Here is a 12,674-nt window from a genome sequence, read left to right on the forward strand (position 1 = left end):
TGGGGATACTGTTCCTGATGGCTTATAGTCCATCTTTGTGTGGAATGTTGGTGTTGAGGGCTTCTACATCCATAGTGGCCAGGATGGTGTTTTCAGGAAGATCACCGATGGATTGTCGTTTCCTCAGGAAGTCAGTGGTGTCTCGAAGATAGCTGGGAGTGCTGGTAGCATAGGGCCTGAGGAGGGAGTCTACATAGCCAGACAATCCTGCTGTCAGGGTGCCAATGCCTGAGATGATGAGGTGCCCAGGATTTCAAGGTTTATGGATCTTGGGTAGCAGATAGAATACCCCAGGTCGGGGTTCCAGGGGTGTGTCTGTGCGGATTTGTTCTTGTGCTTTTTCAGGGAGTTTCTTGAGCAAATGCTGTCGTTTCTTTTGGTAACCCTCAGTGGGATCAGAGGGTAATGGCTTGTAGAAAGTGGTGTTGGAGAGCTGCCAAGCAGCCTCTTGTTCATATTCTGACCTATTCATGATGACAACAGCACCTCCTTTGTCAGCCTTTTTGATTATGATGTCAGAGTTGTTTCTGAGGCTGTGGATGGCATTGTGTTCTGCACGGCTGAGGTTGTGGAGCAAGTGATGCTGCTTTTCCACAATTTCAGCCCGTGCATGTCGGCGGAAGCACTCTATGTAGAAGTCCAGTCTGCTGTTTCGACCTTCAGGAGGAGTCCACCTAGAATCCTTCTTCTTGTAGGGTTGGTAGGAAGGTCTCTGTGGATTAGTATGTTGTTCAGAGGTGTGTTGGAAATATTCCTTGAGTCGGAGACGTTGAAAATAGGATTCTAGGTCACCACAGAACTGTATCATGTTCATGGGGGTGGAGGGGCAGAAGGAGAAGCCCTGAGATAGGATAGATTCTTCTGCTGGGCTAAGAGTATAGTTGGATAGATTAACAATATTGCTGGGTGGGTTAAGGGAACCATTGCTGTGGCCCCTTGTGGCATGTAGTAGTTTAGATAATTTAGTGTCCTTTTTCTTTTGTAGAGAAGCAAAGTGTGTGTTGTAAATGGCTTGTCTAGTTTTAGTAAAGTCCAGCCACGAGGAAGTTTGTGTGGAAGGTTGGTTTTTTATGAGAGTATCCAGTTTTGAGAGCTCATTCTTAATCTTTCCCTGTTTGCTGTGGAGGATGTTGATCAGGTGGTTCTGCAGTTTCTTTGAGAGTGTGTGGCACAAGCTGTCAGCATAGTCTGTGTGGTATGTAGATTGTAATGGATTTTTTACCTTCAGTCCTTTTGGTATGATGTCCATCTGTTTGCATTTGGAAAGGAAGATGATGTCTGTCTGTATCTGTACAAGTTTTTTCATGAAGTTGATAGATTTCCACTCCATATGGTTTGCAAGGGGTATATTGGTTATAGCTTGTGCGCCCAACTCTCCACTGCACTTGGATACAAAGGAGAGGGAGAGCTGTAGGGAGGTGGCATGGTTCTTCATGTAAGTTTTAATTGAAAGCCAGCACTTCTGCTCCCAACAGACCCAGAATTTGTGCCGTTTGAAATTCTGACCCAGGGCAGTGTTTCATTCTAGTTATATTGATAGCGCCCCAAAGTTAAAAAAGCCCTTGCAGGGGGCTGTGGCAGCAAGTGAGACTTTGTAAATGAGAGGGGCCTAAACCAAACCCAACATTCAAATTCTGGGTCTGGGTCTGGGTCTGGGTTTTTTCTCTTTCTTTTCTTTTTTTCCATGTTGCATCTAAAAAAGGGGAAAACAAAAACTGAAGCTTTTTGAGGTTTCATTATTTTGAAAAAAAAATTCGGATTGTTTTTAAATGTGAGTCACACTCACCTTATTTCAGTCGCCAGCTCCTCCACCTTTGTGAGTGGGCTTTTGTGGAGGGAAATGGTGGGTGGCGCGGGGCTTCCTGGGAGGGGATTTGGTGCTGTAATTGAATGTGCCTATTAGTGCCTGTCTGTAGCGAGGTAGGATTGGTTTGCAATGGGTATATTGGTTATAGCTTGTGCTCCCAACTCTCCACTGCACTTGGATACAAAGGAGAGGGGGAGCTGTAGGGAGGTGGCACAGGAGTTGTCTTTGCTACTTTTGATGCCTTATGCCAATGGGGAGTTTCCCTGCACAAGGGGCATTTTCCACTGTGCATTTATGGCCAGAATCCAGCCCCATTGTGCTGCTGAGTGGCGCAAAGGGGCTGTAGCTGATGAGAAAATCGAGCCTTGTGTCTTTAATCCACAGAGGACCATAAGGAATCTGAGACTGGTGTATTTGGGGTGTGTTTAAATCAAACTAAATTAATATAATGGGCAGAATCCTCAACTCATACTCCAGATCTGAATCCAAATGACCTGTCTCTATAGTGGGCAAAACCAAACCCCAGCTCTGAACTCTCTGGAATTTGAGGGTTCAGAATCCAGATCCAAACTTTCTCCATAATTCTGGGCTTTGAGACCGGCGGTTCCAGTTTGGCCCATTAGAGGAATAGTCTGCACACTTGGCTTCTGGGTTCATACCCCCTAGTACAAACATGACAGAATGATCATTGTTGAGTTCTTAATAACGTGCAGAGTTTCAGGTTTCACCAATCTTCAGTAGGGTGCACCTCAGCAGAACTAATAATCTGTTTGGTATTTGTTAGACTCTGATGGCCACATGTTCAGTATTAGTAGAGGAAGCGGATTGCTGATTAAATCTCTGAATTCATGAAGCTCCCTTTATTAGTCCTCCCTAGTCCAAGCTTTAGAGCCTGCTGTAGCAATCACTGAGATCATTGCTGCCTAGGCTGCAGTGTTTTAGAGGGGAGCTGTCTTGAACATAGTCCCATACTAATACTACATAAAACTTTGGCAGTGGTCCCAACAGCAGTGCAAACAAACTCTGTATTCTTTCAAAAACACATTTGGCGCCTTATTTTCAAATCTGCAGACCAAGTGCTGTTGGCACAATGCCCATCACCATGGAGCTGTTTACATTTTTTCTTCAGCAGCTGCAGTGGCCTGTTATGCGCCTTGTGCCTGCCCAGGCTGACCTATGGTCTCTGTCAACGTTTCACCCGAGGAAGAGGAAAGAGTTCAGTTTATTCTGTTAAAGAAAAGCCGACTCCACGAGGTGCTGATTGAGGGGTCAGCAGAAGCCTTTGGCAAAGAGCACCACTCTGAAAGGTAAAGGAGGCTCAAACCAGAATTTGTTTTACAGAAAATGTATTTTTACTGAGAGAAACTGGAAGTGCTGGAGTTCCTAAAGGCAGGAACGTTCTTCTCCTACCAGCTGTCTAGTGTAGAGTGTACAGTGCAAACACAGCTATGGCCACGTCTATACTACAAATTTTGGTTGACGCAAGTTTTGTCAGTGTACAGCTGCCACTGTTAGTAGATCGCACGGGGCATGCACACTTGGCTGTTTGGATCAGCACAGCTCGTACACACCAGGAGCGCTGGTGTCAATGCAATGTGCAGTGCACCACTGTGGCATATGGCAACATCCAGTGCAAAGCCTTTGGGAAAGTTTTCACAATGTGTTGGAGGGTAGAAATGAGCTAGGGATCAAGTTCCTTGAATGCATCATTCTCTATCCAATAATGCCATTCTGATCCCAGATTTTTTGTGCCTTTTTTTAAACCCCACAAACCTATGCAACACTTTTCAGTATCTGCCGTCTCTGACAGAACCCTGGAGTCCTCAGAGCTCTGCTCTGTTCTCATGAACATTGCAAATACAGGACAAATGATCCTCCAGTATTTGCAGACCCATAGGAAGAACTGTAACAATGGGGGATATGATGATTTCTTGGAGGACAGTTTGCTGAGAGAGATAGTGAAAAAAACATTGGTGGTGTTCACAGAGCAGCTACAAATGGTGGAGCAGCACTTCTGGGTCTGAGAAAGGAGCACTGACTGGTGGGATCTCATTGTCATGTAGGTCTGGGATATCAAGCAGTGGCTGCAGAACTCGTGGATGCGCAAGACCACGTTCCTGGATCTGTGCATTGTGCTCGCCCCAGCTCTCCGCGCAGGGACATCAGAATGAGAGCTGCACTGACAGCTGAGAAGCAAGTCACAATCACATTCTGGAAGCTTGCAGTGGTCACTGTTACTCGGGGTTAGTCTGCGCTGGCAATGCTAAACTGCTACTGCAGCAGTGCTTTAACGTGCCTTGTGTGGTCGCAGCACGGAGCTGGGGGAGAGCTCTCCCAGCGCTCTCAAAAAAACACCTCCACGAGGGGCGTAGCTACCAGCGCTGGAAGCACAGGAGCACCTGCCAGGCAGTCCTTTCCCCTCCCGCCTGAAAAGCATCCTCCGAGCTGGCACAGGGTAGTGCTCAGAGGCAGGTCAGCATGGGAATGCTGCAGTTGGGGCTGGGCAGGAGAGCACAGGTGCCCAGGAGCCGAGCTCCTATTCTGACAACTGTTAGTGGATCACTAGTTGGCAGGTGGGAATGTTCTAGCTCCAAAGAGACCTGGGGCAAAGTTCAAGACCTGTGCTCCCTGATAGCAAGTGTGTAGAGCCATTACTCATCCCCTGCTACACAGGACTGTCACTCTTCGCAATGTGCAGGACATAGTGGATGGACTTGCAGCAATAGGATCTCTGAACTGTGGTGGAGCAAGAGGCAACACACACAAACCTATATTGGCACCAGAGCACCTTGCCACTGAATACATCAACAGAGAACTGGATTTAGACCCTGCATCTCCCACTTCCTAGGTGAGTATCCTAAACACCAGGCCATTGGTTCTCCTGGGTGCGTCTAGCTGTAATAGGTTTCAGAGTAACAGCCGTGTTAGTCTGTCTTCGCAAAAAGAAAAGGAGTACTTGTGGCACCTTAGAGACTAACCAATTTATTTGAGCATAAGCTTTCATGAGCTACAGCTCACTTCATCGGATGCATACCGTGGAAACTGCAGCAGACTTTATATATACACAGAGAATATGAAACAATACCTCCTCCCACCCCACTGTCCTGCTGGTAATAGCTTATCTAAAGTGATCATCAGGTTGGGCCATTTCCAGCACAAATCCAGGTTTTCTCGCCCTCCACCCCCCCACACAAATTCACTCTCCTGCTGGTGATAGCCCATCCAAAGTGACAACTCTTTACACAATGTGCATGATAATCAAGTTGGGCCATTTCCTGCACAAATCCAGGTTCTCTCACCCCCTCACCCCCCTCCCAAAAACCACACACACAAACTCACTATCCTGCTGGTGAGAGAACCTGGATTTGTGCAGGAAATGGCCCAACTTGATTATCATGCACATTGTGTAAAGAGTGGTCACTTTGGATGGACAGGAGAGTGAATTTGTGTGGGGGGGTGGAGGGTGAGAAAACCTGGATTTGTGCTGGAAATGGCCCAACCTGATGATCACTTTAGATAAGCTATTACCAGCAGGACAGTGGGGTGGGAGGAATTTTCTGTAGTATCTGGCTGATGAATCTTGCCCATATGCTCAGGGTTTAGCTGATCGCCATATTTGGGGTCGGGAAGGAATTTTCCTCCAGGGCAGATTGGAAGGCCCTGGAGGTTTTTTGCCTTCCTCTGTAGCATGGGGCACGGGTCACTTGCTGGAGGATTCTCTGCTCCTTGAGGTCTTCAAACTACAATTTGGGGACTTCAATAGCACAGATATAGATGTGAGGTCTTTTTTAGGAGTGGTGGGTGAAATTCTGTGGCCTGCATTGTGCAGGAGGTCAGACTAGATGATCATAATGGTCCCTTCTGGCCTAAATATCTATGAATCTATGAATCTATGAATTGTTTCATATTCTCTGTGTGTATATAAAGTCTGCTGCAGTTTCCACGGTATGCATCCGATGAAGTGAGCTGTAGCTCATGAAAGCTCATGCTCAAATAAATTGGTTAGTTTCTAAGGTGCCACAAGTACTCCTTTTCTTTTAGCTGTAACACTATGTTCTGAGGTACTACCACTTAGTCCAGCTCTTAATGATTTTACCAGGTAGTAGGGAATCTCTACTGTGGCTGCAGCCTCTGCCTTGTCTTTTACTGCAGCACTATCCCTAGATCAAAAGAGTGTCAAATAGCATCCACAACAGCAGGAAGGAACGCGTGTCCCCAGTCCCGCTGAATTTTACTTGGTTTTGGCATCGGTACCCCCTGCTTAGTGAGTGAAGTTAAAGTTAGGATTACCCCCTCCGGTAGGGCATATTAAGTACATTTCTGCTGTCCTTTAGTCCTACAAGAAGGGTAATAACATATCATTACCTCTGCATTCAAGACTAAAGTGAATTTTAACCCAGAACAGCCAAAATTTATCACTTTGGCAAAGCAGCTCTGTCTGCTTATCACATAGGCAGAGTCGCGTCTCTATGCAAATATAGTCTGTTCCTGACGTGTTTTCCCCCAGTTCATCAGTGGATGTCAGGAGAGAGCTCATTCAGACCCCAGCTTACACAATGTGTGAAGGGCCGGGGGCGGCAGCGGGGGCAGGGGCGATGATGGGGCTGGTGAACCCGAAGCCCATTGGCTGGGGGACGGAGCCCACTGATGTGCAACCGAAGGCCCCATGGTCAGAGTCCATGACCAGGACCTGCTGCTCCCCGGCTGGAGCCTCCCACCTGCCACCCTAGGGCTGAAGCCAGAAGCCAGAGCCCCACTGTCCCAGGGAAGGTGGAGAGCTCACTGGCTGCTTGCTCCTCCGGTGTTTCTGGCTGCAGAGGATGGCAGGGCCCAACCCCTTCTTGCAGCTCCAGGGAAGGAGCTGCTGCTTTGCCCCCACCCCCCAGTCACTGCCCAGGAGGCTGTGGCTGCAAGAAAACCCCTGGTGGCCACATTTGAGAAACATATGGCGCTAGTCTGAGACCTGCGTGCAGTTCCCTGCTCTGCCACAGACTTTGTGTGTCACTTTGGGTAATTCATATAGTATCACTGTGCCTCAGTTCCCCATCTCTAAAATGGGGATCACGGCACTTTTCCACTTCACGGGGTGTTGTGAGGATAAACACATTTGAGACTGTGAGGTGCACAGATACACAGTGAGGGGGGACAGATAAGTACCTAGGGTAGATAGATATTACATTGGGCAAAAACTACTCTAAAACATTAGACTTGCACAGTCAAGCACACAAAAGTTAGGAAACGCCAGAATTAAGGCTGCCCAATTTCCTAAGTTTTTAAAAGCACAAACTAAAAAAAAACAGAAATTCCATTCCATCAGTCACATTGACACCCAGATAGGGTGTCACCAAGGCTGGAAATTTTAGATTCACAGCACAGACCTCTATCACTTGAGCTCACTGAGTAATTAGTAGCAGCAGTAGGCTGTTATCCTCTTTGTGGACCAGCCACTACAGGTAAGACACAAACTTTGCTATGGGGATTCACAGCTATTTGCTGGAGAACAAAGCAATGTTGATATGCAGGAATCTTGGGTTCAGTTCGGGGGTTGGGCGTGGGTGAGTATGCTGTAGTGCTTTTAGGCTATGTCTGCACTATGCAGTGTAGCCACTGTTTGTTGGCAGGAGAGAGCTCTGAAAGCTTGTCTATACTTATAGCACTGCAGCTGCACCTGTGTAGCTGTGCTGCTGTAGCACTTAGTGAAGACATTACCTACACCAATGGGTGAACTTCCCTTGTCAGCATAGGTACTCCACCTCCTGACAGGCCGTAGCTATGTCGACGGGAGAAGCCCTCCCATTGACAGAGCGCTGTCTACACTGTGGGTTAGGTTGGTATAACTACTTACTCAGGGGTGTCGATTTTCCATACCCTTGAGCAACATAGTTATACCAACGTAAGTTCCTCGCGTGGACCAAGTCTGAGCAACAATGATCCTGGTTTATGGAAATTATTGAGAGGTGAAACCTCCCTGTAAAATTACATACTGTATGGACAGCAAAATTCCTTTCAATTAAAATGTCTTTCCTTGTTTTCTGTGAGGCATTTTTACCTCCCTAATCTGAAGATTTCAATGAGGTTATGGTGTTGGTAGCATTATTTTAATAGAGCTTTAATTGAAATTGTGCAGTTAAATTTAATTAGCACTTTAGGATTTTAGTGAATTTGCCTTTTTCTCCCCAAATTATTTTTATATTGATGATACTGAAAGTTTCCAAATAAGAAAACGCATTTAATGGTACTGTGTGATTACAATACGTTCATGTCCTTTGCTTGAACTTCCCATTGTTTTAAATTGTCATCTAGAATTTCAGAAAAGATCAAACTACCCAGCCTTGAGAATATCATGGTATCACTTTATCACAGCATCATACTGCAGCTGAATATACAGGAGATGCAAGCTTATTCCTGTGCATTTAGGTTAAGTATAACTGTATTTGAAATGAGGTAATAAAATACAGGATTAGGCCTGGATCCACAAAGGGACTTAGGAGTCACAATGTCAACTTTTAGGTACCTAGAAAATCACAGGAATAGCACAGCAGTCCCTAAAGCCTGAGCTAGGTGCCTAGGCTCCCTATGCAATAAATAGGGAAGGTTAGACACCTATGAATGAGATCCACAAAAGCCAACACTCTAGCTGGGGACCCACCTAAACTAGCCAATGGGAGATGCTGATAAGAAGGGTGTTTCCAAAGCCATGCCTCTGTCACAGAGATATGTACCTAAATCTGGGCTGCAGCAAGGCACCAATCTCTGCTTGTGATCCCCTCTCCTGAGTCAGGCAGCTGCAGTACCTAAGTCATTTCTTGGGAGAATGAATTACGTGCCTGACACAAAAAGAAAAGGAGTACTTGTGGCACCTTAGAGACTAACCAATTTATTTGAGCATGAGCTTTCGTGAGCCACAGCTCACTTCATCAGATGTATACCGTGGAAACTGCAGCAGACTTTATATATACACAGAGAATATGAAACAATACCTCCTCCCACCCCACTGTCCTGCTGGTAATTGCTTATCTAAAGTGATCATCAGGTGGGCCATTTCCAGCACAAATCCAGGTTTTCTCACCCTCCACCCCCCCACACAAATTCACTCTCCTGCTGGTGCTAGCCCATCCAAAGTGACAACTCTTTACATAATCAAGTCGGGCTATTTCCTGCACCAATCCAGGTTTTCTCACATCCCCCCCACCCCCATACACACACAAACTCACTCTCCTGCTGGTAATAGCTCATCTAAACTGACCACTCTCCAAGTTTAAATCCAAGTTAAACCAGAACATCTGGGGGGGGGGGTAGGAAAAAACAAGAGGAAACAGGCTACCTTGCATAATGACTTAGCCACTCCCAGTCTCTATTTAAGCCTAAATTAATAGTATCCAATTTGCAAATGAATTCCAATTCAGCAGTTTCTCGCTGGAGTCTGGATTTGAAGTTTTTTTGCATAAATCCAGGTTTTCTCACATCTCACATCATCACATTTGTGTGTGTATGGGGGTGGGGGGGATGTGAGAAAACCTGGATTTATGCAGGAAATAGCCCAACTTGATTATGTAAAGAGTTGTCACTTTGGATGGGCTAGCACCAGCAGGAGAGTGAATTTGTGTGGGGGGGTGGAGGGTGAGAAAACCTGGATTTGTGCTGGAAATGGCCCACCTGATGATCACTTTAGATAAGCTATTACCAGCAGGACAGTGGGGTGGGAGCAGGTATTGTTTCATATTCTCTGTGTATATATAAAGTCTGCTGCAGTTTCCACGGTATGCATCTGATGAAGTGAGCTGTAGCTCACGAAAGCTCATGCTCAAATAAATTGGTTAGTCTCTAAGGTGCCACAAGTACTCCTTTTCTTTTCACAGAAGATTGCAAGTGAGAACAAAAGACAAGAGGACTTGCAGCCTGAACGGTCAGGAAGAAGGCTGGAGAATCTCATCACCACCAGGAAGAGGCAGGTCTATATGACTGGGGACTCCCTACTAAGAAAAACTGAAAGGTCTGTCACCAGAGCTGATCCAGAGAACAGAGGGGTGAGCTATCTACCAGGAGCTAAGATACAGGATCTGGACCTGAGACTGAAGAGGGTCCTAATGGGAGCAGGAAAGAATCCACTGATTGTTCTTCATATGGGAACAAATGACACAGCTAGATTCTCACTGGAACACATCCAGGAAGACTATGCCAGGCTAGAGAAGATGCTTAAGGAAATGGAGGCTCAGGTGATCTTCAGTGGGATTCTACCTGTCCCTGGAGGAGGAGAATGAAGGCAAAACAAGATTATGATAATCAATAGATAGCGCAGGCAGTGGTGCTATTGTTATACCAATAAAATAAAAACCAGCAGGATCTTATTAAAGGGGAAAAGGCAAAATGCCACATTTATTGTGAATACAGAAAGAATCATAGTAAGCAGTTAGTTATAGCTATAACATTCCATTCAATCTCATATTTATTCACACATTCATTCATACACACACACACACAAACAGAGGTTCTGCAAGGTTGTTATAATAGTTACCAGCCTTAGAGCTGCTCATGCCAAGCCACTGGCCAGGTTGCCTGGACATGAGGAGGAAGCAGGGCCTTGTCAGATGTACATCTGATGCTCCTGGAAGTTGGTTTGCAGAATCAGACCCCAAAGTTCTCACTTTCTAGAGTCCATTTTTATAGGAATTTCTTCCTATGCCAGTCTATGGGAATTGCTTCATCATGCTGTTGCTGAATCAATCAGCAGATGGCACATTCCTGACGTCTCCGTGCTGCTAGATGTTATCTTGTTCTTTGGTTCTCCCATTCTTCAGGCTGTTGGGTGGATTCCAGTCTGCCCTCCGGCGGTCCTCTGGTTATTTCCACTTGACGCCTTCTTCAGCCGATGGACACTGGATTCTTAGGCTGGCACCTCCCTGATCATTCAGTTATTATCCACACCAAGCATCCATCCACATACATCCTCTGTCTCTATTTTAAATCACAATTCTTAACAAAGCAAGATGAATACAACAAAAGGGCGGGGAGTCTCTGGGTGCTGTTTCTGTTGTTACAGAGTATTGCTTTGACTCTCTCTGTGTGAGTAGTTGTTATTACAAAGAATTGCTTTGAGAACAGACTCTGTCTTAGAATGTACTAACGCAATTAGCAGCTTGCAAGTTTCACACATAGAGGGAGAGAAACAGTACCAAAAACCAAGTACTCTTAATTAGTAATATCCTGGAATTGAAACAATGGGGAATCAAACTCATTTGTGATTTTAATACAGAACTTCTTTAATATGATCCAACACTATAAAGCGGGCTTTTGGGGAGGATTAGCCTGCTAAACCCAGGGTTGTGAGTTCAATCCTTGAAGGGGCCATTTAGGGATCGGGGGCAAAAACTGGGGATTGGTCCTGGTTTGAGCAGGGGGTTGGACTAGATGACCTCCTGAGGTCCCTTCCAACCCTGATACTCTATGATTCTATGTTTGACCACTGGGAGGCATTCACGGACAGAACCTCATGGGATGGACTTCACCTGAGTAGGGAGGGAAATAGACTTCGGCAGTGCAGGTTGGCAGAACTGATTAAAAGAGCTTTAAATTAGGAATTCAGGGAAAATGTTTGGGAGATACTCATGTAATCTCCTCGCCTGACTCTAATATTGAGCAGGAGGAAAATCAAGTAAAAGAGGATACAGCAATGGGGAAAGGAACAGCAGTGGGTAGGAGAAGGGTCATTAAGAGGAAATATAGTGCTGATACCAAAGACACTAACGGTCAGGTAGGCGATACTGGCAGTAAAATGACCGTGTGAGGAATCTGGGTGAAGCCAAGCAGAAGCAATTAAGATGTCTGTACACCAATGCAAAATGGAGCAATTAGAATCACTGATGTAGGAAATGAAACCAGATATTAGAGGGATAACAGAAACATGGTGGAATAGTAGTCATGGCTGGAGTACAGATATTGAAGGGTATGTGCTATTTGGGAAAGACAGAAGTAAAGGTGGTGGAGAAGCTATGTATATTAATGAGGAGATAGACTGTAAAGAAACTAGAAGTGATGGAATGGATAAAATAGAATCTGTTTTTGGTCAAAATCACTTTGAGGAAGAAAGCCAACAGAGGCTCCAGTGGGCTAGTGCTTGGGGTATGCTACAGACCACCAGGATCCAATCTGGATATGGATAGAGACCTCTTTAATGCTTTTAATTAAATAAATGCTACTGGGAATTGTGTGATTATGGGAGACTTTAATTTCCCAGGTATAGATTGGAGGACAAATGCTATTAATAATGGTAGGGTCCAGATATTCCTGGATGAGAAAACGGACAGATTTCTTCACCAAATAGTCACTGAATCAACATGAGGTGATGCCATTTTAGATTTGGTATTAGTGAGTAGTGAGGACTTCATAGAAGAACTGATCCTAAAGGGCATGAGCTAATTCAATTTAAACTAAATTGAAGGATAGACAAAAACAGATCTGCAACTAGGGGCAAACTTTCATAAATCACTTAGGGAAGTGAACAGGATAGAAGAACTCAAGGATCTGAATGTGGAGGAGACTTGGAATTACTTTAAGTCAAACTTGCAGAAGCTAGCTAGAGCCTGCCTCCCAAGGAAGAGGAAAACATTCATAAGGAAGGGTTGCAAACCAAATTTGATGAGCAAGCATTTTAAACAGGTGATTAAGAGAAAGCAGAAAGCCTACAAGAGTGGACGATGGGATGGATCAGGAAGGAAAGCTACCACTTGGAAGTCAGAAAGTGTAGGGAAAAAGTGAGAACTGCCAAAAGCCAAGCAGAGTTGGACCTTGCAAAGGAGATTAAAACCAACAGTAAAATGTTCTATACTGATATAAATAAAACGAAAACAAGGAAAGAAGAAGTGGGACT

At 45.3% G+C, this 12,674-nt stretch overlaps 1 long non-coding RNA gene across 1 annotated transcript; it reads left to right on the forward strand.

The window, feature by feature from the left end:
* Positions 1-2,945: 2,945 nt before the first annotated feature.
* LOC125627027 (uncharacterized) lies at positions 2,946-10,270 on the forward strand. Its single transcript, XR_007353912.2, has 3 exons — positions 2,946-3,114; positions 3,871-4,655; positions 9,667-10,270. It is a non-coding gene; the product is annotated as an uncharacterized LOC125627027 (long non-coding RNA).
* Positions 10,271-12,674: the final 2,404 nt, after the last annotated feature.

The sequence above is a fragment of the Caretta caretta genome, chromosome 25 (genome assembly GCF_965140235.1).
Source record: "Caretta caretta isolate rCarCar2 chromosome 25, rCarCar1.hap1, whole genome shotgun sequence".
NCBI classification, from domain to species: Eukaryota; Metazoa; Chordata; order Testudines; family Cheloniidae; genus Caretta; species Caretta caretta.